This window comes from Herpailurus yagouaroundi, unplaced genomic scaffold (assembly GCF_014898765.1).
Source record: "Herpailurus yagouaroundi ecotype Mexico unplaced genomic scaffold, PumYag 142, whole genome shotgun sequence".
In the NCBI taxonomy this organism is placed as follows: domain Eukaryota; kingdom Metazoa; phylum Chordata; class Mammalia; order Carnivora; family Felidae; genus Herpailurus; species Herpailurus yagouaroundi.
In genome coordinates, this window is record NW_024412397.1 from 21,681,753 (window position 1) to 21,707,950 (window position 26,198).

Here is a 26,198-nt window from a genome sequence, read left to right on the forward strand (position 1 = left end):
AGGAGGAGGAGGAGGAGGAGGAGGAGGAGGAGGAGGAGGAGGAGGAGGAGGAGGAGGAGGAGGAGGAGGAGGAGGAGGAAGAATGTCATTTTTCTTTTTAGGGCAAAATGCTCATGTTCACACATATGCAGTTTGCCTTACTTAGGGCAAGTCAGGATGTTATAAGAAGTACATGAGCAAAATACTCTTTAATAAAGAGTATTTGAAAGGAAAATATGCCGATTTCATGCCCTAAGCTGCTTTTGATTACGAAACAAATAATAAGTGTAACAAATTGCATTTATTTAACACCCATTACTTAGCCCCCACCAGGGATCTCTAATAGAGGCTGGTTTGTGCTACGGGAGGATTGTCCCACTGCATATGGTCTTCTGGAAATGTTAGAAGAATGTCCTAAACAGCTACTTTGAATAACTGGGATCATCTCTAGGCCTCTCTCTTAAAATTTTCTTTTGCTGAGAGGTGAAAAGTGCTAGTGGGGAGATTTCTCTTGACAGGTTTCAAATTTATTATGAGTCGAGGACCTTAAAGCAAGGAGGTCTTTCATGGTCCTTATTGGAGGAACAAAGCTGGAAAGTGGAGATTTATTAGCTAACACTTATACTGTGAGGATGCAGAAATGTTTTGGATTTCCAACAGACCCACATTTCTTTGCCCCAAACACACCCTCTGTACTTATATTCAGTAGTAAACTATGTGAGCAGTGTGCTGTGGAAGACACACAGTTTCCTACCCATCTGTGCTGTGCTACCAATCACTGCCTGCAAGCACAGAGAGTGTCCCCCTCAAAGATGAATAGTGCTTCATCTTAGAAAGGCTGCCACAAGCACTGTTGCATGTGGGCATTTGAATAGGAACAGAGTGGTAAAATTGTAATTTAGGAAAGGGGCTAGGGAATCGGTTTTATGGGCTCCATAGGTAGAAAACAGAAGAGAACTCACTGGGATTCCCAAATAATTTTTAACCAGCAGCCCAATTTTATGTATTGAGCCCTCGGAATTGCCCATGAATCACCCAGCCTTCTTTATTTCCTGCCATTAGTGAGATTATGTGTATTCTGATATCATGTGGCCTAAGCTTCTGCAATTTCCAAAAGGGAAAGAGGGGGGTTATACCTTTCCTTTTTTTAAAAATGAAATTTATTGTCAAATTGGTTTCCACACAACACCCAGTGCTCATCCCAACAGGTGCCCTCCTCAATGCCCATCACCCACTTTCCCCTCCCTCCCACCCCCCATCAACCCTCAGTTTATTGTCAATTTTTAAGAGTCTCTTATGGTTTGCCTCCTTCCCACTCTGTAACTTGTTTTTTCCCCTTTCCCTCCCCCATGGTCTTCTGTTAAGTTTCTCAGGATCCACATAAGAGTGAAAACATATGGTAGCTGTCTTTCTCTGTATGACTTATTTCACTTAGCATAACATTCTCCAGTTCTATCCACGTTGCTACAAAAGGCCAGATTTCATTCTTTCTCATTGCCACATAGTATTCCATTGTGTATATAAACCACAATTTCTTTATCCATTCATCAGTTGATGGACATTTAGGCTCTTTCCTAGCTCTTTTCCTAGCAGTGCTATCTCTGGGTCATAGGATAGATCTATTTTAAATTTTTTGAGGAACCTCCACACTGTTTTCCAGAGTGGCTGCACCAGTTTGCATTCCCACCAACAGTGCAAGAGGGTTGCCGTTTCTCCACAGCCTCTCCAGCATCTATAGTCTCGATTTGTTCATTTTAGCCACTCTGACTGGCGTGAGGTGGTATCTGAGTGTGGTTTTGATTTGTATTTCCCTGATGAGGAGTGACGTTGAGCATCTTTTCATGTGCCTGTTGGCCATCCGGAATGTCTTCTTTAGAGAAGTGTCTATTCATGTTTTCTGCCCATTTCTTCACTGGGTTATTTGTTTTTCAGGTGTGGAGTTTTGTGAACTCTATAGATTTTGGGATACTAGCTCTTTGTCTGATATGTCATTTGTAAGTATCTTTTCCCATTCTGTTGGTTACCTTTTAGTTTTGTTGATTTTTTCCTTTGCAGTGCAGAAGCTTTTCATCTCGATGAAGTCCCAATAGTTCGTTTTTGCTTTTAATTCCCTTACCTTTGGAGATATGTCAAGTAAGAAATTGCTGCGGCTGAGGTCAGATAGGTCTTTTCCTGCTTTCTCCTCTAGGGTTTTGATGGTTTCCTGTCTCACATTCAGGTCCTTTATCCATTTTGAGTTTATTTTTGTGAATGGTGTGAGAAAGTGGTCTAGTTTCAACCTTCTGCATGTTGCTGTCCAGTTCTCCCAGCACCATTTGTTAAAGAGACTATCTTTTTTCCATTGGATATTCTTTCCTGCTTTGTCAAAGATTAGTTGGCCATAGTTTTGTGGGTCCAATTATATACCTTTCCAATATATTGGAGAGGGATGGTCCCAAGGAGTTGTAAGTGTACTGATATAAGTGATGTTTATTAAATTATGGTAAAATCAAGCCTCAGTGGAAATGTCATATTGAGATCATAATGGCATGGGTCTGAATAAAGGCAATTTAGGGTTTTGGGTTTCTGGGTTCATCCCCACCCTCTCACATCCCCAGGGTCATGGGTCTCTCCTGGATGCACTTAAGATTAAGACACTTACACAAGGGAACTATAAAAATGTTATAATTTATAACTTGTTACAGGACGATAATATATAACTCAACAATTGGTAGTTCAGATTTCAGCTAATCTAGATTTTTATTGCTTGATAAAAGTGAAGTCTCTTCAAGACTGGACTTTCCTAAGTGGGTCCTTTGTGGATATACCCTTTACCAGTTAATGAATTTTTCCCCAGAATCTTTAGTGACTTCTTCAAGTCACTCTCTGGTAAAGTCCAGCTGTACACAGATAGAGTTTCTAGGCTCCTCTCTGAATCTGTATGTCAACTGCAGCCCTGGGCTGTGGTCAGATAAGCCCCAGGGTCCACTCTAAACACTTCCAAAGGCTTTGGATAGAGGATGGGATCCAGTCAAGAAATGATGGTACAGGTAGGCCCTCAAATTCTTTTCACATATTTCTACCCATTATTGGGGCTAGGCTGCTGTTCATCTTTCTAGGGAACCTGACAACTAACCATGTCACTAGGAACTTTAATTTTTCTCCTAAGCTCCACAGCCTAATTTTATATTATTGGGGTAATATTTCCCCTATTAGCAGGACTATGATACTGTCTTACAGGATGATGTATTTTCCTGTTGCAATAAGGACAGTTGGTTTGTTTCTGCTCAAGCTGAAGTCTGGTGACACAAGGGAAAAAAAAAACCACTGTTTTTTTTTTTTTTTTTTTTTTTTACTATATTTTCTTCTTATTTCTTAAGGCTTGACTCCAACTTCTATAAGCCTATTTGGACTGAGAGTCTCCCTTCTGGAGGGGGTTTCTCTCAGTAGCATCTGTGACGTGGAGTTGTCTTTCCTCTTAACAACCAACTGTCTGCCAAGTATTCATTGTGCTATTGCTCAGTTGGAGGCAATCTTTTAAAGATCTCTTTAAAAGATTTAATGCTATTGTGAAGTTTTAGAGAGTCTTGGAGGCAATATCTTGTCCCTCCAGTTGGAGGGGTTCTGGTTTTCTTGACTTTAAGTGGAAAAACCTAGAAGCAACGCTCAGGTGGCTTCTCCTCTAATGGAGTGAGAACCTACCTATCAGGGGCCAACCTGACAACCTCAACATAGTGGTGTTCTCACCGCTTATGCGACAGTGGTTTAAAAATAAGTTTACAATTCCCACAATGACTTTCTGTTGGCAGCCGTGCTAAGGTATGAGTGACAGGGGACTGACTCATTCCTCCAAGTAGCCTGGTCCTAGAATAGGGGTCGGATAGATCTCTCTTGTTCTTACCAATCTGAACACCTCAGCCTCTCCATGGACAGTGGGACAACACTAAAAAGTCCCCTGGGAGACTGAAACATACTTACCTATCTACAACAACGTTAAGTCTATCTCTAGTCTTAGATAAGATGTAAACACGGGAACATTTCCCCTCAGTTTTGGCTGAGTTACAGGCCTGATTGCTCCCCACATTCCAAAATGAGACTCCAGAGTATCCTTACGTGGGACGTGACCCTTGTCTCCTCATCTGCCTATGACTCTAAATTGGTTAACATTGTAGAGGCTGAGAGTGCTGAAGATTAGAGAAATTTAGTTATTTGTGCTGTTCCCTAACCTCAAGGCTAATTAGAGGGGCTTCAAGGACAGCATTTGAAGGCCTATAAGGAGACAACTTGGAGAGTTTTGTGTAATCCCCTGTGCTGGAGCAATGGTAGATTATAGTCTGACTCTTGCCTGAGGAATCTAAAGAGCAAAGGTGGGCTGCGGCCAGAGTGCAGAACCCAACTGCACCATGTTCCCACCAATCCTGGGCTACAGATGTGTGTTTCCCAGGGACCAGTTCAGGTCATGGAGAGAGAGCCAGCATGCCAGGGGCCTAAGGTCATCTTGCATGGACTCTTCAAAGAAGGCTTCCTGGAAGGGAATGGAACCCATGGAGAAAGAATCTGTGAGAAAGAGGGCTACAGAGAGCCAGGAGCCTAGGAGGGGTAAATGGGTCCAGCAAGAATTCTATCACGTGGAAGGAAATGGCTGGTGAGAGACCACAGCCCTGAGGCTCTGCAAAATGCCCAAAGGTGTTGAAGAGAGAGAGAGTCTTAAAGTCATAGCCAGACAGATGTAAGTCCAGATAATTCTAATTAGGAAAGACATTCTCCATACTCTTATCTCTTTACCCCTTTCTCCCCGTATCTGCTAGAGAGGGATTTTCAGACACTTCAGTTAGAAAGAGTTCCAAACTAACTATTTCTTCCAGCTGCCAGCAGGCTTGAGATAAACCTGGAATCAAGTTTGGAGTTTTGATATGGCATTGCACAAAAACTTTTATTATTCAACTGTGACTATTCAGGGACTAAAGTTAAGGACAGCAGTTAGTTATCAGAATGTATGCACATAAGTTGAGGAGCTTGCCTGGGTTCTTAAGCAGGGGTAAGGGAAGAACGAGGCCTGCAGATTGGGTTTGAGAAGGTCATAAAGAAAGAGAATGCAGGAGTCTCTGTTATATGCCAAGTCTAACTTATTTCCTGTGTTGATTACAAAAGGGTGGGAGTTAAGTAAGAAATCTGAGCTTATTATTCAATCACAGCCTCTGTCCCCACACTAACAGATGCTGCTTGAGCCTAAACCCCTCCTAAATGCAAAGACCAGAATACTACAGGCACCCTCCCATGTTCTTCTGCAGTGTAGGCTAAACACCTAAAAGGAGGAACTCTTTGATGTGAAACCTATTAAGTGACACCTGCTGTTTTGGAGGTGGCCAAAATGTTCCTGTTTATAAGCTCTGGCTTCTTCTTCAGTCTCCACGCTCTTACTCTGGTCCCTCTTATTCCAAGCTCTTATTCTGGTCATTGCCTGTTCTTTCAAGACCTGACCTTGCTGGTTCGAGTGAACTGATCCCTATTGCCTGCCCAGGCCTCAAATTCTATGGCCAGTAGGTAGCAGATCTCCTGAGAGCTAACTTAGACTCTTAGGAATCACCCACACTAAGGAATTGCAAAGAACCCTCTTCCTTTTCAAGTCCAGTCACTGTGACCTTTTGCTTTTCCTTGGACGTCTCCTTGCTAACACTTATCTGACCATGACTGGCATTGCTCTGCTGCTTGGAACTGATACACCAGTGGCCTGCCTGAAACTATTGCCAGCGAATCTACCAACCCTACAACTTGTCACACCACAGGGCAGTTGTAGCTTTCTCTTTGGGTAAAATAAATGTATGTAGAAAATTAAATTCAGAGAATATCCTTGGATTAGTATAAAATCAGCCCAACATCCATACCGTCTTCATTTCTCAATGATGTTGGGCCATCAAATAGACCTCAAAGATGATCTTGAGGTTGGCAGTGAGATTTCACGTTTAATGGGTTTCATTTGCTAATAATAAAACAGTGACTCCTTTTTAAATAATAATATGCTCCAGACACCTTGCTAGTACTTTGCATATATTACCTTTCAGATACCTGCAAAGGCAAGGTTTATTTCCAGCTTTGTACAACTGAGGAAATTGTAAACCTTTGTGGGCTGATTCTAAACCCATGCATTCACTTTACCTATGACCCTACTATGTCACACTTTCTTCTTGGGAGTTGTGCAGTACTATATCTATATCTATATCTATATCGGCAGTGGTTTAAAGTGGTTTAAGGCAGTGGTTCTCAACCAGGGGTGAGTTTTGTCTGCTAGAGGAATTTGGCAATGTCTAGAAACAATTTTGGTTGCCATGCTTTGGGGAGAGCCCTAGTGGCATCTAGTGAGTAGAGACCAGTGATGCTGTAAACAGCCGACAGGGCACACAAGAGCCCCTAAAGCAATGATTTATCCAGCCCCAAGTGTCAGTAGGGCTGAGGTAGAAAAACTCTGGTTTAAAGCAATTTTCAAAAGCAGTGTATATGACTGAATAGAACATTTGGTTGTGTAGTTTTAGCTAATCATGCTGCCAGATCATTGAGTGCCTGGTGTAGGATTTTATAAGAGAAAATACAAAATTAATCTTACCTTGTGAGACTCCAAGTCCCCAGATGTGTTACAGATTTTTAAATGTTGGTTAATATGGGGCCCTGTGCAAGAAAGATTCTCCAGGAACCCCTACAATCTGGAAAGGATTTAGGTAAGAATGGTCATGTTCAGTGGGCTCTGATTCTTTCTGGCTCATACAGAATGTTGGTGTGTCAAAGAATCTGCCATGAGGAGCCTAGCAGATTACACAGCACAATAACCAAACCCTCTGCTAGTTGAGATTCCATCAGGTGCTCCTGGATTATTTTCCAGAGTTTTTACCTCCCTACTTTTCTTAAGGTCTTTTAAAATCCCAAACAAACCTCATAGTACAGTCCTGAAAAGCCAGGTGAGTATCTTACTGCATTTATTTTTATAATAGGAAAGTCATCCAAGTTTGCTCACTGGAACAAATTACCCACTTATTGAGTCAGGAAAGTACAATATTACTTACAAACTGTTCTCTGCTGGTCCTCTAGCAGAGGATCGACTGTTCTAGCATAATGTAATGGCATCCAAAATATTATAGCATTAATTCAAGTAACCAGACAGTAAGGAAAAAAATAGCAGACCCTGAACAGCAGTAATGTTCTGCTCCTGCAGCTGATTAGCTATTTGAAACACAAAATAGCAGAGAAACCTAGAGACCAGAATGTGAAAGCAGATATAGTAATGATTTAGAAAAAGAGGTTGGAAAGGGCGAGGTGGTCACCTATTGGCCAACTTAGATCTTGACTTTTAAAATCAATTGCAAGTGGGAAGAAACACATTTCCTTTTAATGTAACAAAGTGAGTCCAAGTCTAATTCTTTTTTTTTTTTCAACGTTTATTTATTTTTGGGACAGAGAGAGAGCATGAACGGGGGAGGGGCAGAGAGAGAGGGAGACACAGAATCGGAAACAGGCTCCAGGCTCTGAGCCATCAGCCCAGAGCCCAACGCGGGGCTCGAACTCACGGACCGCAAGATCGTGACCTGGCTGAAGTCGGATGCTTAACCGACTGCGCCACCCAGGCGCCCCCCAAGTCTAATTCTTAATGATACCGTCCAAACTGCAATCATATTGTTGCTGCTGCCCTGAGAAGTATAAATGAATGCAAACATCTGTGCATGCCCCATGCATTTGTGCACAACATGCTCATGCTGTAAAGAGCCCCATAAAACAAAGCAGCCTGAATATTACCCAGACTTATTTTATAATGCTGCCTGGATTTGAAAATGGATAGAGAGGGTTATTATGTACTCGTAAATTCAGGCCAATTAGGCAGAGAAACATTCCAAGCATAATGCCACATGTTCCTGCATTCTATCACCTCCTTTAGGTGCTATTCTGTGGGAAGAGGAAGCCTCACAAGAACTTTACACATAACTTGTTTTCCTGGCAAGTAGAGAACGCACATTTGTAGGATTTGGGCTGACATAAATCTACTCTTTCCTAGGGGATGATGCCCATTAGCTCCTAGGTTAGCTCTGTTTCCAACGGGTGGAAAATAGTGCAATCATAGCTTGGGCGGGTAGTTATAGAGACTGAATTAAATGATGAGTAATTGGTGAGGGACAGATTATTCAAATGTGGAAATTAGAAATGTTAGAGGTAGAGTAAATGTGAACATCCCATCATTCTGGAATTTAAAGCTCTATCTTTGAAGCTTCAAAAAGTTAAAAACTGATTTCAGGAAGTATCAACTCACAAGGAGTTAGTAAACCTTGGTTCATCAACTATTTAGTTATTAAGAGTGGAACTCAACTTACTAAGCACCCATTATGTGCCAAGTATTATGCAAGGTGCTCAGAACATAAACTTAAGAGGACACACACCTAGCTAGAGTTGATGGGAAATTCAATTTAACAAGGGTAAACACACACACACACACACACACACACACACACACACACACCATGCACGCACACACACAAACACCCCTTAAAAACAAATATCTTGATGCAAGATGATAAATGCAACTAATTAAATCTATGAAGGAGATGAAGATTAAAGATTTATTAAGACAGTGGCTGAGTCAGTTATTGATTGATTCAGAGTAGGTGTTGAAGGAGAGGTACCCCTCAAACGTGTCTACTAGCCCCCAACACATGGAATTAGATGGATAAAGTGACATGAACCAAGATGCTGGTTGGTGGTGCAGGAAAAGAACAGAAGCTAGTTTCGAAGTGATGTTGTCCCAGAGTTAAGTTTTTGAGAGATTTAATTTAAGGTTTCTGAATATTCAGGTGGAAATTTCCAGTAACTAGGAAAAAAATATGTGTTTGGCTATTAGGAGAGAGTTCAGAGTTGGATTCAACTCAACCCAAATATGGATTCAAGGAACGTTTAGTTTAAGTAAACCGTCACATTTTGCTGCCTTTTTATGGGCACCGAGATGGCTTCTGGTTTTGTACCATTTCCCTTCTGGACTGCAAGCTTCTCGAAAAAGCACCATGCTAAAAAAAAAAAAAAAAAAAAAAAGAAAAGAAAAAGAAAAGCACCATACTGAATATGTGGAATATATTTTTGTTGTTAACTTAAAAAGTATCTATGGCTGAAGATCAATTGCTGAATGAGTTGTTGTATAAGAACATATCTCAGAGCACCTGTGAAGCTCAGTCTGTTAAGCACCTGACTCTTGATTTGGGTTCAGGTCATGAAATTACAGTTGTGAGATTGAGCCTCATGTCCAGCTCTGTGCTGGGTGTGGAGCCTGCTTAAGATTCTCTCTTCCCCTCTCCCTCTGCCCCTCTCCTGCTGGTGTGCTCTCTCTCTCTCTCTCTCTCTCTCAAAAAAAAAAGAATATATCTCAATAATGCTGTTATAAAAATGATAGGAAAAAACTAATTGATGCAATTTTTTTCCAAAATATTTCCCATAAGAAGGAAGAAAGGAAAGGAAGAGGGAGGGAAGAGAGGAAGGAAGGAAAGAGGGAAGGAAGAGAGGAAGGAATGGAAGGGAGGGCAGGAGGCAGGCAGGAGGGAGAGAGGGAGGGAGGGAGGAAGTCAGACACACTTACAAATGGAATTCATGGAATGAATGAGCTGGAAGTATCTAAAAGATCATTTAATTCAATCTCTTGCTTTTGCTGATGAGGAAACATAGACCAAAAGAGTGAAATGTGTTAATTTAGAGTCATTCACTCAGCTACCTCTGGCACTCAGGCCTTCTCTGGGTCTCTTGTGTTTTGTTTGTTTTGCTGTTGTTGTTTGTAAAATAGGTTGTCAGTAAAAGCAAACAGAGTAAAGGAGTGACCTTCCCTTCAGGAAGAGATTCAGAATGAGACATAAGGAATGAGCAGGCTCGGCCTAAACCACCATGGAGTATCATGTATTCAGGGAGGCTGATTTTCTCTGTTTCTATTTTTAATAAAACCCTTGAGTTCTGGCAGCAAGTGTTCAATAAGTCCACTCAGTATTTGTCAAAAACTTAAGGTACTTCACTAATTAAACATTCCTATCTTTTTGCATTTGACATTTTCATCAGCTAGAAACTTTCCAGGCTAAATTACTGAGTTTGAAATAAAATTTTATGTGATTAAACATTTAAAAGTGAATACTAATGCATTTCAAGTAGAGAGCCAGCCTTAAGGAACAGAGCATAACCTCATTTTAAAGTGGACCAATTAACAATTGAGAGCTTCAAGAGCAACTTGTTTATGATGCCTAAAATGAAATAAAAACTTCTAAGTGGCTGAGTTGTCAAACTGAGGAGCCTATGAAATTTACATGTGCCACAGGATTTCCATTTTTCATTACCCTGCCTTCAAACTCAGTTTTCCTACGTAGGCATCTTACTGCCTTATGTTGCTTGTAACTGTGAGAGTCTGTCTTTGGTCACTTGAAAAATATTAGCTCTAAAAAGTAAAGTTGTAGACCGGTGGTGTCTTCAAGAACTAACAGGATAGTCTCTTCTCTTTCATCTTTTCCCTTTTTTTCCCAATGAAGTACACTTTTTTTTTTAAATTTTTTTTTAACGTTTATTTATTTTTGAGACAGAGAAAGACAGAGCATGAACGGGGGAGGGGCAGAGAGAGAGGGAGACACAGAATCGGAAGCAGGCTCCAGGCTCTGAGCCATTAGCCCAGAGCCTGACGCGGGGCTCGAACTCACGGACCGCGAGATCGTGACCTGGCTGAAGTCGGACGCTTAACCGACTGAGCCACCCAGGCGCCCCTAAAGTACACTTTTAAAAATTGACCCCATCTATGTGTCATTTACTCTTTTAAGTGACCATTTCTTTTTCTTAGTCTGTGTTCAGGGAGATATCTGATTTCAGGGGAATAATTCTGAGCCTGCACCTTTCTTAGCTTAGGGTATAATGTCTCGTAGAGGAATTTTTAGCTATACCATGCTAGGCATCACAGTTCAATGACTATCCAATAAATAAACGAATCAGTGAAGGAGATTCTTGGATGCTGCTTTGGTAAATAAGCATGTGTAGGCAAAGGGACTTTTTATTTTCCAGTTAAAATGTCTAGACCAGTTGACATTCTCTTTTACAATTTGTATAGCGCCTGAAAAAGATATTATGGGTCATTTGTTAGCCCGTATGGCAATTTGGTGGATAAGTCAGTCCCTTGCTAAGGAGACAGCTGTGATTAGCTGCATATTTGACTCCAAAGTGTTCCATGCATTTTACAAGTCTGTGCCTTTGAAAGACAGGGCAAAACAGTTTTATTGTATTATACTGGATATGAAATGGTTAGAGCAATGAAATTCTGATTTCTACAACCAGAAAAAAATGTTTCATAATATTAACATATGAAGTAAAATTCTGATGTTTCTGACTGCCAGAGGATGGCATTTCAAGTTTGGATTTTAATCTGGAACTTTAAAATGAGAGAAAGTTGGAAACTGGATCAACGGTAAATCAAGTAATGAATGCAGAGATGTGTAGAGCAGGTGATATCTGACTATCGAAGAGAATACGTGAATATAATGGAAACATCTTCAGTAAGCAAAGATGGCATCAGTATGAAGGCTCAGGAAAACCCTAACTGCTGCAGGGCAGACAGAATTGTGAGGCAAGTTGATTAACAGGCAGAGTATTGCAATCAGAAAACTGAATTTGCAGAAGCACAGAAAGTTCAAGAGAAGCCCTTCCCCACTAAGAGACTTTGCAACGGATGTTGAAGGAAAGCTCTGTTTTCTTACCAATAAAATTAACACTCTATCTAAAGACGGTTTTGTGCACATGCGGTGACTTCTATAGCATATGGCATAAAAGCATATGGAGGAAGCTTAAGAACAGTACGTAGATAAGAGAAATCTGGGCCGAACAAAATTCCTTGCCTTAGGCATACCATTTCACCCCTGTGGGTGAAGAATTGCAAATTACTTGACATTATTTTCAGTCTGGTTGATCCAAGTGTGCTTCATAACTGCATCATAATTGCTAGTTATCATTTTGTGGGTTCAGCCATTTACCACCTGTTAGAGACACAGAGACATTGTCTCTATAAATCCCCAAGTCAAAGAACCACTTCCAGTATTGTAATAGATACGGATTTGAAGTGGGCCAAGAGTCACTGATTTGCACCCAAGATAGCAGTGAATCAGTGGGCATCCCTGGGTAAGAGTGTTGCCATAAGCAGACTTGCTTTTACCTGGAGGTACTACAAATACATCTCCCTACTTGAAAATAACCCATAGCTTGTATTCTACTAATGATGTTCCAGCAATATTATCGTTCAGCAAAAAGCTTATCTGTGGTGTGACCCTAATGCTATTCTCAGGCCTTGAGAATATTATGATTTCATCCAGTTCATACAATGCCACCCTGACGAGATCAAGAGTACAATTCAGAGCTTTGAAAAATCTGTCTCTGAGGCTTAGCATCCTTTATCAATGCTTTTATCATGGCATTCCCTCCCTTGATAACCTACAACTGTTTCACACAGTCGTTGTGCCAGGCCTAAACTAACTGGGCGGTTTTCACGACCTTCCCTAATCTGACACCAGCTTTGCTTTCTGAAGAGGTTTCTGCTTTATTCACATATTCTCTCCTCTGGGAGAGCTTCCCTGCTCTGCACGCGTCTGCATGCATTACTCTATTTACTCTGATCTTTTTACCAGGAAGTCCTTTTGCTCATCTCTGCCTCACAAACAATGGTTTCCCACATCTTAAAGCACTACTGTGCCCACAGGTCTTCCCCGTTCTCAGCATGCACACTATGAGTTTGAGATACCACATAGTTTATCATAGAACTATATACTACCTTTCATGGCTTCTAAATTTAATTTTGTTACTCTCCACTTTCCAATTGAAATTGATTTTCTTAAAAAATTTTTTTAGTGTTTTTATTTATTTTTGAGACAGAGACAGAGCATGAACGGGGGAGGGTCAGAGAGGGAGGGAGACACAGAATCCAAAGCAGGCTCCAGGCTCTGAGCTGTCAGCGCAGAACCCAACGCGGGGCTTGAACCACATACTGTGAGATCATGACCTGAGCTGAAGTCAGATGCTTAACCGACTGAGCCACCCAGGCACCCCTGGAATTGAATTTCTTGAAGGCAGATGCTTTCTCGGTGGCTCCATGGCACTCAGGTCAGGGATGAATAAATGATCAGCCTCAAATGATTTTAATCCTATCTTTTTTTAGTTCTGTTTAAAAAAATCTCCTTGATGGAAATGCTCTTGATGGAAATGACAGAATAGCGATGCTCTGGTGTTTAGTGATCCTGAACCTTTTCATTTGTTCACGTTGTAGCCACTTTTTTTCATCCCTTACACTACAATGGCAGGCCTTAAAGTAGCATATGGATTCACTTTGAAAATTAGGATGAATTTTGTTTTGAGAACTTGCAGCATCCCTTAGAATATAATTAGCATTTTTTCAAGTCATTGCACGGCTTGATTTGGGAAACATTCTTGAAATGACCAGCAGAGCTCGTGTGATACATCGACATCAACCAGTGTGCATGAAACTCATCGGCAGCTATGGTCACAAAGTGCCATAAATAAGTCACAGTTTAGGAGAACAAGGGGTCTGGGTACAATTAATGGTTTGAGGCACCTGGAGAAAGCCAAAATGAAAGACATTTGACAACGGTGAGACACCACACAAATGGTAAACGGTGCTAATATCATTACTAGTATTTTAGTAGTCTGATCATTATGGTATCAGGAGCTCAGTAATAGTCAAAACCCACCATTTGTCGGCTTTTGGAAGTGATATCTCCTATGTTCTATTGCTTGTCATGAACGTGATTTGAGAGTGGGAAAAATTTTGCTGCATTTAATTAGTTAATTGATGTTTAAAAATTACCTGTTTTATTTCCCCATACTGTCATAATGAGTGTAATGTTTTTTAACTGTAAGAACACTTAACATGATATTTACCCTCTTGACAAATTTTTAAGGGCACAATACAGTATTGTTCACTCTAGGCATGATGTTACACAGCAGATTTCTAGAATTTATTCATCTTGCATGACAGAAACTTTATATCCTTTCAACAGCAGCTCCCATTTTGCCCTCCCCTCAAAGTGTAATTTTTATTAACGCTCCAGCTAGTCCCCAGATGGTTATATTATACCAGAATATCAATTTTATTTATTATCTTTTTCTACTAATTCATGAAGTCTTATGTTGCTAAATTATTCACTGGCTTAACATTTCATTAATCTAACATTTAAGTCTACAATCTTGTCACATTATTAAAAAAAAAAATCTCTCCAAATTCTGGCTCGTTCAAATCCTCATCCCTTCTTTTTTTTTTTTTTTAAAGATGGCAATCTGCACTTTCTAAAAGAGTTCTGGGGTGCCTGGATGGCTTAACGGGTTGAGTGTCTGACTCTTGGTTTTGGCTCGGTCAAGATCTCATGGTTTGTGAGATTGAGCCCTGCGTGGGGCTCTGAACTCACACTGTACAGCCTGCTTGGGATTCTCTCTCTCCCTCTCTCTCCACCCCTCCCCCTGCTCTTGTGTATACATTTGCTGTCTTTCTCTCTCTCAAAATAAATAAACTTAAAAAAAAGAGTTATATTGGTCACCAGTCACTGTTTCCACAGGCAGAAACTCAAAATGCTTGTTAAACTTTCCTGCTTCAGAGGTTTTCAGTTCCAATACTTAAAAAATTCTTTTTTGTTCTCTTTATCCTGAATGCCTTTCATGCTTAGAGTCCTTTTAATATCTCTTTGGGATATTGTTTTGGAAGCAGTGTCTATAATATCCAAAAACATCATTATGTATGTGGAGCTTTCCTGTTTCTGTTTGTACTACTTATCAATGGCATTTGCCTTTTAAGAGTGGGAGAAAGGCAACATTCCAGATTGATCTTCATTGATTGCAGTCTGAATGAGTCATTATATTTGAGACCATGACTTAGCAAAACTGTTCCATATGATTGTTTATTTTGGATCTTTGCTGTATTCTGTATTCTTTCTCATTTGACCTTCATTGTATTGATTTCACGCCATTTCTCCAACTTACCAACATGGTATTATATTATAAACCAGTCTTTTGTAGCTTTTTGAAATCTTTCCCAGGCATGAAATGCCTGCATACTTTAATGGTGGTTTTAAAGCAGCCTTTGGATAAAGCTGACACCTTCACAAGTCTCTGTCACAAGTCCCTGTCTCTTAAAGCAGCCTTTGGATAAAGCTGACACCTTCACAAGTCTCTGTCACAAGTTCTCTGTCACAAGTCCCTTCTCTTTTATTATAACACCATGTGATTCAAATTGTACTTTAATTATAGATACGTTAATTAGGAGTTCATTTTGGATTACTTATTTATCATACTTTACTTCCTGTTTGAGTGTGCTATGTGCAACTTTTGTTTTTCTGGTATGTCACTTAAAATCAGGACTTTAAATAATAAACTGGCAGGGGACAAGGCTTCTCCTAACATGGAATGTCTGGTGGAGAAAAAATTGCCTGTTCGTATAATTTGAGAATCCTGAGAAGACTCTTCGGTCTAAAATATGTTTATTCAGGGGGTAACTGATGCTGAAAATTCTATTACTGCAGATTTGGGTTTTATTTATAGCTCAAGTGTTTGATTACTATTAAAATGCAAATCACTTTGGAAGGATTGGTGCTCAAGCCTTTTCAGTGACTTGCACTTAAAGGTCAGCTAAGGTAGGAGAATCTTGCTCTAAAGAAGTTTTTGCTAGAAGGCAAGATCATTAAGGTACACGGCACTTGTGAAAGATTAGGGCCAAGTAGGACAAATGAGAATGATGTGGGGGGAGGGGGAACCCTGAAGATAAACATCATAGTGTTTTATTTGTGGCAGAATGAGAGTTTGATATGAAACTATGTGGTTTTCTTACTCTTTGTTTTATTTGTACTTCTGATGAGGTATCGGAGAGCCACCAGCAGAATTTTATTATAGAAAATACAAAGTGTGAGAAGCAAGAATATGTTCAACTTTAGTATTTTAAGGCTGATCAAATAGTTTGGAGTGCTGAGGCATCTGATTTGTACAGGTTGGGTTTTTTTAAGAGACTTTGTAATTTTTAAAAGCTTGGAGGATCAAAATGAAAGCCCTAAGGGAATCAATTCAGAAAATCTGTGATATGTGTGTGCAGTACCAGCACTGGGAAGAAATCATACTAGTGAAAGCAGTACTTTTCCTCACCCTTGATTTGATATAGACTGAGGGATGGGGAGAGGAGGAGGCTGAATAGGGTGCATATCCCTGGTGGAGGGAGCTTGAATGTACCATTCAGCCAAGTCTTTGGGGAGGAGCATGAGAAGACTCTCTAGATATATTTTGGACATCTAAGAATAGGAGGGTCCCTTGTGAAGAACCTGGGAGATATTAGTAGAAGTCTCCAGTGTCATTATAGAGCAAAAACAGAGAGGAGACGGCTGCAGAGAATGGGGAATCCCAAGGGAAAGGAGGATCTGAGGCAGTTCATCATGTTTACCTCAACACCAAGTGAGGGAAGCAGCAAGAAATTTATTTGCTTCTCACAGGGGAATTTCGCAGAGAGGTCTCTCAAGCTGGAGGTTCGCAAGTGGGGAGAAGGAGGTTTCAGTGAGCATAAAAGTATGATTGGAATTGAGTTTGTGTTTCGATATCAAGTCCATCCATGAGAAGGGACCCGAAGGTGGGTGGGACACCTCAGCTACTCTATTGAACTGAGGCCACTCTCAGGTTCTGGTACATCCTTCTAGCAGCTTCAGGATCCACTTCTGATTAATTTTGTAGTGCAACTACGTAATCACAAGCTGTTTCCTCCTATCCTTCTGCAGTTATTTTGAAGACCTTATTAACCTGAAGCACAGTTCAGGGCACATTGAAGGGTTCATGGAAATGCTTGTCACACATCTGGATCTCTCTTCTCTCCCTAGACCCTACATACTCTTAGGAGTTGTTTACTACATAAGAGACCTATATAGTAGGGGCATCTAATTGGATGGCTCAGTTTGTTAAGCATCTGACTCTTGATTTCAGCTCAGGTCATGATCTCAAGGTCATGAGATCAAGCCCTGCATCAGTCGGACTCTGTGCTGGGCTTGGAGTGTGCTTAAGATTCTCTCTCTCCCTTTCCCTCTGCCCTTCCCCTCCACATGCGTACTCTCTTTCTCTCAAACAAAAAAAAAAAAAAAAAAAAAAAAGAAAGAAAAAAAAGGAACCTACATATTAAAGTAATTCTACATCACTTACACAAGCTTAATTTTTCAATTAATGTTGTTTTTTTTTTTAAATGCCACACATACCTACCTTACTTCACTTTAATCTTCATATTAGCACTGTGGGTAAATTTATTGAGATCATTGTACATATAAAGAAAATGAAGCTTAGCGAGTGTATTAGCCAAGGTTCTCTAGAGAAACAGAACCAATCAAATACTGGTATATAATATACACATATTATATACTCATGTAATATATTTACTATAAGGAATTGGCTCATGTGATTATGGAGGCTGAGAAGTCCTGAGATCTGCACTTGGCAAGCTGGAGATCCAGGAGAGCCGACGTGTAGTTCTCGTGTGAAATCTTGCAGGTTCTGTTCAAATCTGAAGGCTAGAAAAAACCAATCTTCCAGCTCAAGGCAGTCAGGCAGGAGGAGTGCACTCTTCCCTGGCTGTTTTATTCTATTTAGGCTTTTAATTGATTGGAAGAGGCACACCTACATTAAGGACAACAGTGTCTTTTCTGAGTCTACAGGTAAATATCAAGTATTCATCTTCTCCGGGAACGCTCTCACAGGCAACCCAGTTGTTTGGACACCCCATGGCCCAGTGAAGTTGACACATAAAATGAATCATTACAGGGAGTTTAAGTAAATGTTTGTGATCACACAGCTAGATGGTGGTGGGAACTGGAATTTGATCCTGATCTGTAAAATGGGAAAGTCTTTGCTTTTAATAACTATGCTACATTAGTGGTATTTCCATTCATGTCCAGTCAGATATCAGGATCTTCCTTTGCAATGCTTCTTGCTTCCTTTACGTTTCCACGACCATCTATCTGCATTTAGGGCTTCTGTGTCTCACACCCACACCATTGAAATGATCTGCACACTGGTAACCCTTCTTCCAGCCTACCCCCCCCAACTTCACCTTTCCAGCACATCTCTTTCAAAGTCACCAGGTTAATTTTCTTAAAACACATTTTGCCACATCACTCACTTGCTCAACAATCTTCACGATTCCCCCAAATTATAGACAAAATGTGAACACCTCCACCTGGATGGTAAGGCATCTGTGTCATGCTTCCACATTTCCAGCTCTTGCTTCACCTGCACAGCTGATGGAGATGCATTTTACCTGCAGCAGAGATTTCAAAGTCTAAGGTGTAAGGCAAAAATTGCATGTGGTCAAAATTGCCCTTGAAAATCCTAATTTTTTCTGTAAGGTATGGTATACATAGTTTTATATTTGTAATGCATTTTCAAGTTTATAGCAAGTAATTCTTATGTGTACTTAACATTTGACACACCCTGACCTAGACTGAAGAGATGAACTAAAGAAGAGTCTGCAACGGAAGTTTGGGTATGCCAACAAATGTGTTTTGAAATTATTGTTAAGTCCCTGGTAGTGAATTGGGTATCAATGGAGAATTCTGAAGTATTCCTACTTGCTTCATGGGTATATTCAACTTGTTATATTGTTTAGTCTTTTTAACATTAATACATGTGAAAAGACTTATTTGTTATTGTGAATATTAAATGAGAGATTGGAGTTCTGTGTGTGTGTGCACGCGCACATGCGAATGTGTGTGTGTTGGGGGGAAAAGGGGGGCTTCTTTAAAGTCATATGTGGGGCGCCTGGGTGGCTCAGTCAGTTGAGTGTCCGACTTCGGCTCAGGTCACGATCTCACAGCTTGTGGGTTCAAGCCTCGCATTGGGCTCTGTGCTGACAGCTCAGAGCCTGGAGCCTGCTTCGGATTCTGTGTCTCCCTCTCTCTCTGCCCCAACCCACTCACATTCTGTCTCTGTCTCTCTCAAAAATAAAGATAAAAAAAATGTTAAAAAAAGTCATATGTAAGTGCAATATACTTAGGACATGATCCCATTCTGCTGCCTCATTTTAGCTATTTTTGTGTACAGATAGTATATATCCTTTCTCAATTGCTCAAGAGTACAGAGTTGTAACACATAGTGCTGCCTCATGACCCTCCTGATTCCTGTGAATCTCTCTGCCCATAAGAAAGTATTTTGATTTTGGTATGAACTAAATATCTCAAAGGAGCCATTAATAGTGGGATTTCTACTTCAGTAGACAAGCCGGTTGAGAGGTGATGTCCAGGGACTTTCCAGAAACTCTGCATGTATAATCTCAAACTTGCTCGTATATATATTTTTATCATCAGAAGTCATTGATCACATTTCATTTTTCCTCATCAACTGACACTTATTAGCACACCTCATTGTTTCCTTATTGGTGATAAGGAAATCTAAGTCTAAATAAATCTGAATAGTTTGACAAAATAATATTTTTTTGAGAATGATCTTAGTAAGGTAGGAAAAAATCCTTGGACTATATTAACATTACTTAAGGAAGATAGAGCACGTTTTTAGTTACAACTAAAAGCTAGTTAGCCATTGTACTTTGTGCTACAAAAGAGCCATTGAGTAGAGACATTCTGTTTCATGCTCTGCCACTAACTTCCTGGGGAGACCTTGGGAAAATCATCCACTCCCATTTACCTTTAATTTTCCAGTTTTCATGGAAGAAAAGTCATTCTCCAAGGTTCTTTCCCATTGTTATGTTCTGTGATGGCAACACATTCATTAACGAGTGCAGCAGATGGTAGGGTGTATCTTTTGCCTCTCTTACATTCAGAGAATCACCAGCATCATTCTTGTTAGAGAAAGCAGTGGAAAAAGATGTGATGTTCTCATACGCCTTTTTAGAGCATTGGAATGTCCATATCACAGTGTTGGCAAGATTGGCAATATAGTACAGTTCTAAATGGAATTACAAATGTGAATATCTTGTGAATATGTGCACAAAGTGGTGTGTGTGCGTGTATAAAATGAATTTCTGGATTTTGACTCATCTCACCGATGACCTCCAGCTGGGAAAGATTAGCCTATATTTCCCTGCTTTAGCTCATCCAAAACACACTGAACACAATAAAACCAGAGTAAGAGCCTTCTGCACCTGTCCTTGGCTCTGGACTTAAAATGGCTCCTCAAGAATGGATAAAGTAACCATTCTGAGTTTATTTTTAGAGTATCTGAATGAAACCTTCTTCTTGTTCAATGTAAACAGGCCTTTTCCTCAAACTCACAAATGCCTTTTTTTGAGTTCTTTATCTTTGACTTTAAGAAATACAGGGAAAGAAAAGAGAATAAGGATACGGAAGGCCCAGAGATGATATCCTGACACCCATTCCATTTACAAAAAAATTAATTCAGGAAATGAAAAAAAATGGATCAGATAGAAACAAGGTCATTCATGAGTAAGCCAACTATCTATTTGAAGGAGGATAATGTAAGTAAAATAGAACTTTATTTTATTTATTTATTTTTCTCTAATCCAAAAAGTTGATTCAATACACCCATCTACATGGAAGTTTATGGAACCACCTGGACTCAGGTAGGCGGCATCCAGCCCACGTCCTGAGTTGTTATAAGACAGGGGAGTGACAGCTGTAGGTATCATGCTGACCTGTGTTGTCAGAGTCTCTTCAAGTTGTTCTTGCACGCAGGTGGAGATCCCATGGCCACAACTGGCCGCAGCTCTTGGAACCATGCTGAATAGAATTTTATTTTATTTTTTTTTAATTTTTTTTCAACGTTTATTTATTTTTGGGACAGAGAGAGACAGAGCATGAACGGGGGAGGGGCAGAGAGAGAGGGAGACACAGAATCGGAAACAGGCTCCAGGCTCTGAGCCATCAGCCCAGAGCCTGACGCGGGGCTCGAACTCACGGACCGCGAGATCGTGACCTGGCTGAAGTCGGACGCCTAACTGACTGCGCCACCCAGGCGCCCCTAGAATTTTATTTTTAAGATTAAAGAGTTTTCATGTTCAGGGAGAGGTTTAGAATTTCAAGAAATTTTAGTCTTAATTTGTATACTATTTTTTTAAAATTTTTTTAACATTTATTTATTTTTTAGACAGAGAGAGACAGAGCATGAATGGGGGAGGGGCAGAGAGAGAGGGAGACACAGAATCGGAAACAGGCTCCAGGCTCTGAGCCATCAGCCCAGAGCCTGGTGCGGGGCTCGAACTCACGGACCGCGAGATCGTGACCTGAGCCGAAGTCGGACGCTCAACCGACTGAGCCACCCAGGCGCCCCTTAATTTGTATACTATTTTTAAAGTGATAGATAAGGAAGGGACTATTTTATGAAAGTAATATAGTACTTTATAATGCCTTATAATGTCCTTCAGAAGTTCAAATATCTTACAATCTAATCCGCAAATATAAGGGAAAGTTAAAGTCTAAATATAAAGGAAAATGATAGTAATTTACCCGTGCTAATCCTTTCTTTCTCTTTAGAGCCATGAATTTGCTCAATATATTTTTCAGTTACAAACAAAAATCATTTCATTTCTTACTCTCATATTTATTGTACTTTTCAATGTTAAAACAATACAACCTTCAAAATGCCAGGCTGTGCAAAGAAATATTGCTCCAAAATAATTAGTATGTATGAGATACTAAAACATCTGGATGAAAAAAAGAAACATTAAATCAACTGTCAAACAACTGTTTTATTTCTCCAATGTTAAATGTCTGTTTTTTTTGAAACATCTGGATGTTTCCTGGATGAAAAAAGTTGCTAGTGGTGGAAGGATCTTTTATGTTGTATCTAAATGCATCAGGATGGCTTCTGTCTAGGATCAGGATTAAAAGACAATGACTGCTCTGATAATGAGGTTCATCTCTGAGCAAAGAAGTTAGGCAAGAAGGGCTTTCTAGGTGGTTTGAGATAATTAGAAACACCTTGACAATCATACACATATATCTGTTCATTGACTTCTTGCTTTTCCAGTCAATTCATTCTACTCCTTATCCCCCAACCCCAATCCAAACACACACCTTTAACTTTGTTCTCACTGCTGGGCCTTAAATGAGAAAGCTAATTGGTGTATGGGATCCATTTGAATCCCAAAGAAGGAATCTGTCTGTGGGGGTGTCAATGGTATTCACCAGGAAGCCTCCCAGGGGAGGGGGATGGCATTCAATTTCCTGGGAAACGATCACCAGGATTCTGTCACCAGGAAGACACTGTCTGAAACCAGCAGGATACATCATAGACCTCACCTTCAGAGAGCCAGCTGGGGGGCCTGTAAGTTGTTCTTCTGTAGGCAGTCACCTGCAGGACTCACTCATTAGGGGTGAATTTCACTGGGCATCCTGACTACCAGCCCAGTGCAGCAGGAGTAGGAAAAATTAACATACCAGAACCAGGAGGAAAAAACCTTCCTCCTCCCAGCTCCCTCACATGTCCTCTATTGACAAAGATTAGCATTGTGCCAGCCGGCAGGGGAGAAATGTTTCAGTATCACAGTAGACAAGGAAGGGCGGATTTGGGACTGAGAGGCAATGAGCTGATAACTAGCACATTTTTGCTCCTGGTAGGTGCTGGAATCAGGTTTGAATGTAATGGAATCAAAGAAAGGTAAATCACAAACCAGGATCATGCAGCCTTACAGTATTATTCAAAAGATCATCCAATCTTTACTGCTTCTGCTATTTAGGTTATAAGATGTTTATAGGTTTTCTGTATCTTTGGATATCAGATATCATCAACCCAAGGACAAACCACTAAGGACCATTATGGTACCATCTTGATAGAAAATCAATGTCAATTAGTCTAAGACATGGCATTGATTGGAATTTGCATCCTAGTTTCTGAGACACTCAAATAAAATAAGATCTTAGGAATTTAAGGCCTTTATTGTCTTAGAATCAATAAAATACAACTTAAAAAGATTATAGTTTTGGGCAGTAACCTCAGCAAACGGTCTCTCATCTCCCTTTTTCCTTGCCCTTCGGATTCAAATCTTTTTTTTTTTTAATTTTTTTAATGTTTATTTATTTTTGAGAGAGTGAGAGACAGAGCATGAGCAGGGGAGGGGCAGAGAGAGAGGGAGACACAGAATCTGAAGCAGGCTCCAGGGTCCCAGCCGTCAGCAAGGAGCCCGACGCGGGGCTCGAACTCACAAACTGCAAGATCATGACCTGAGCTGCAGTTGGATGCCTAACGGACTGAGCTACCCAGGCGCCCATCTACTAATTGAAATCTTAATAATCTTTCTATATGTAGTATTTCTTTCACCCCCATGAAGACTTTGATAGTTTGTCTTTCATTTTTCTCATTCCCTATAAAGTTGTCTTCTGAGTATACTTAATTATACTGACTCATATTATTCCCTAATCATTTCATGTGTATTAGACTCATCTCACCACTTCCATTGTTAATTCCTTGAGGAATATTATTTGCAACTTTTATACATTTGTATAAAAAGTTTGATTCAATCCATAGCTGTGGTCAGCAAGGTAGAAATATTCTCAATCTGGGGATCTGGGGACTAAAAATAAATAGCCCAATCATGTCAACATTTGTGAAGATTCCTATTTCTACTTGACTTCATACTTCAAAATGTGTTTGGTTGAGAAATTTTCATCATCAAAAATATTTATGTTTAATTTGCATGGAATTAAACTTTGGTTTATATTAAAAAAAAAAAAAGCCAGAGCATGATAGTATAAGATGAATATATGTTTGAACTTGGGCTAAATTTAGTAGCTCCTTTAGATCTCCCACATACACTTTTGCTCAAGTCTCTGGAATGTGTATTGGTACCTTTGAAATAAATTCAAGCTCATTGCATCTCCCTCTTCCTGAGATCCAGGTCAAAGGTAATTTTCATCAGCCAGCAGGTACTACTTGACATCAAGGTCATTTTGAGCATCTCTGTTAGCAAAGACATTTCCAAAGGCAAGGAAGGGAACTGATATGTGGCTTTTCTCACTAGAGAAATTACTTGCAACAAGTCACATTGGATGAAATTATATTTAAAAGGATATCATTTTGTAAGAACAAATTTCAAGCATTTGCAGGGGTGACGGGGGGAAGGTTGTTTTGCAATTTAATTTCCAACTATAAGAGTACAGCTTAAAATCTGACAACTGTACATAAACCTTAGAAAAGGTCTTTTGGACCGCAAAGGATAGTAAGGGAGCAAAAGAGGGAGAAAAAAATCATGAAGTTTTTCATCTCAGTAGTGAATTAATCTCTTGAATTACCTTCCTGCAGAGGCAGATCATAACTCTGGGGTAAAGCTGGTATTCTTGTGTTGCTCTCCTATTTTCCCCCATTTAATGTGTTGTTAATAAGGGTGGTGAATTCGAAGAATTGGTATTCGAAGAAGATGGTATTGTACCCATCTTCCTTCTTTCTGATCATGTCGTTGGCAGCCCTAGCTATATCCTGAGAGAAGAGGGCTAGGAAGTATAAGCACGTCTAATGCTATTTTGATTCCTTTAGACTGGGGATTTAAAGAAAAAAATTTTTAATGTTTATTTATTTTTAAGAGAGACAGAGACAGAGCATGAGTGGGGGAGGGGCAGAGAGAGAGGGAGACACAGAATCCAAAGCACAGAGCCCGACACGGGGCTCCAACTCACAAACCGTGAGATCATGACCTGAGCTGAAGTCAGACACTTAACTGACTGAGCCACCCAGCCTCCCCCATAGCCTGGGGAGTTTTTTAAAGAAGTAATTTGAACAAGCTTTATTAGCATTTAATTTGGGGGATACAAGATTAAGGATGGTGAGAAGCTACCAAAGCAAAAATGATCCCTTCATTTCCTTCCAACTTGAATTATATGAAAATGTTAGCTTTAAAATTTAAGGAAAAGTTGTTGGTAGAAGATTGGATTGTGAGAGAAAGCTCATTGAGAAAGTTTTCCGGGTTGTTTATTCTAGTTCAGCAAAATTTTATTTTTTAAACTTGTGGTTATATTCTGGGCTACAGAGTGGCCACAGATGATGTAATTGTTGCGAGCTATGATAGATCTTTGAGTCCTTATTAATATTTTAACTGGTATATCTATGCCTGAGATGGCCAATGTCTGACACCTATGTGATCATTCTCCATTCATAATGTCTTCACATAAGAGCTATTACTGTATTTTCCCTCAGTGCCTGGGTGTAGTCTCAGAAACTTTCTCCACACAGAGCCCCAGCAAGCCACTCCTGATTGAGTGGAGCTGGTGGGCAAGATGACACTTGTTAGTTACTTTTATAGTATATAGTGAGGGATCTTGGGCAGGGTGGCCGTGGCTGTGGTCGTAGTGGCCACTGTAAACACTGCAGAGTATAATGTACTCTCACACATACTATTACATTTAATGAAGCCATTCTCTAAAAGATGTACAAATGAAGAGCTGAAATATGTATGCTTTGCTTAAATTTACTCAAACCCAGGACTTTAATCCCCCCCCCCCCAATTTTTACACCTTTTTCTGGTACTTTTAGAAACTGAGAGACAAAGCAATCTTTCCCAGAGTTGCATGTTCAGGCCTCTCCCTAATAGGCTGGAGAAAGAGGGGGAAGTTTCTGAAAAAAATAGAACCACTGTGTCTCCTCCTTTCTGCTCCTCAACATGTATTTGACCGACACCAAATAAATATTGCTTTAGGAAACAACACAGCCTATCAAAAAGGTCATTGAACAAATTGGTAAGATGTAGAAATGCCAGGACACACTGGGAACCTTCAAAAGTTGAGGGCCGAAAAGTATTTCCCTTTTCTGGTTTGTTTAAATCGATGGGGGCAATCACTGTGTTCAGTGGCAGGCAAGAAGGATCCAGAATCAGAAGCTCTGGCCTGCAGAACCACATCCACCTCTCACTGAATCTCTCTCAGAACTCGTAGATTGCAGTGCACAGAAGTGGATATCGTTCCTCATTTATATTATTCAATGAAACAATATTTTGTTAAAAAAGGAAACCTTCTTTGTAAGCTCTAAATTGCTATGAAAATGTTAATTATGCTTTTTGTGTGGTTTGTTTGGAGGCATCAGTAAATTATGCTTTTCTGCTTTGTACTCCATCTCTTGCAAATAACTCTCAAGACCTAGTAAGAAAGCTATTGCCACAAGATCTAGCATCAGTTAAAATATAGTGTCATCTATATTTACATGAGAAAAGAAGATTTTTCCTATTAATTTCTCATTTTCAAAGAAAGACAATTCCCTTTCAATCTACCCTCTTCTCAACCCCCCCC

At 40.1% G+C, this 26,198-nt stretch overlaps 1 long non-coding RNA gene and 1 other non-coding gene across 2 annotated transcripts in view; one reads left to right on the plus strand and one right to left on the minus strand.

Moving 5' to 3' along the window:
- The window catches only part of LOC121032913 (uncharacterized), a 334,296-nt gene that overhangs the window by 156,793 nt on the left and 151,305 nt on the right, over nucleotides 1-26,198 (plus strand). The window lies entirely within an intron of this gene.
- LOC121033291 (small nucleolar RNA SNORA44) lies at nucleotides 20,578-20,708 on the minus strand. Its single transcript, XR_005791809.1, has one exon. It is a non-coding gene; the product is annotated as a small nucleolar RNA SNORA44 (small nucleolar RNA).